Consider the following 952-nt stretch of genomic DNA (forward strand, 5'->3'; position numbering starts at 1 on the left):
CAGTCCTCACTCGTGGTCAATTTCTTGCCTAGTGTGCCAATTGGGCTGACCGGTGCCGTGATGTCATTAGAAAAAATTACCAACAAGGCCGCCGCACTGCTCATAGATGGTCCCTTAGTAAACTTTTGGGCCAGGGGAGATACGCCACTGATGAAAAACAGCATGCTTTTTCTCTTAGCCTTTTGTCCCATTCCAGCTCTGCAGCCCTCGCTGCTTGGAGAAGCATTCCCTCCCTGGGGACCGTTCTTTCACCTATGACAAAAATTTTACAGGGACCCCAAGAACCCTTCAGTGACTTTGTGGCCCGTCTTTTGGAGGCAGCCGAACGTTCCCTTGGCCCCGGTCAGGCCGATAATAAGTTACTTTCACAATTGGCCTATAAAAATGCCAATACAGCTTGCAAAATGGCCTTGAGGGGCAGATATAAAGGGAAAGGCCTTGATGAAATGATTCAGATGTGCCGGGAGGTAGACCCCATTACTGACAAGTTTACCAAGGCCATTATGGCCATTGGCGCCGCTTCTGCCTCCAGGAACTCTTCATGTTTCCGCTGTGGCCAGCCTGGTCATTTTGCCCACGACTGCCCTAATGGGCCTCCTTGAGGCCCGCCACCTCCACCGGCTACTAATAGTGACACCGGAGGGACCCCTTATCGCCCCCTTCCTCCCCCCTCCCCTCTTTCCAGCCCCCTACCTCTAACTCTATTCCAGCCCATTATTCCTTCTGGGCCCCCACGTTCGGCAGAGCTCATAATTTAGTTAGCCAATGCCTCAATTGCTACGCTCAAAAATGATAGTTCTCCTAAGTATCCTGAATATTGGATGTGCTTCTCCCCAACCCCACCATTTTATGAAGGCTTTGCCTTACTTTCCACCCCCATTTTAACCAATAATACTTCCATTGCTGTTTCTGCCTCAGGCCCTGAGAGTGGCATAACTGTTCAGTCCATTTC

Source organism: Mastomys coucha, unplaced genomic scaffold (genome assembly GCF_008632895.1).
Source record: "Mastomys coucha isolate ucsf_1 unplaced genomic scaffold, UCSF_Mcou_1 pScaffold16, whole genome shotgun sequence".
Classification (NCBI taxonomy): domain Eukaryota; kingdom Metazoa; phylum Chordata; class Mammalia; order Rodentia; family Muridae; genus Mastomys; species Mastomys coucha.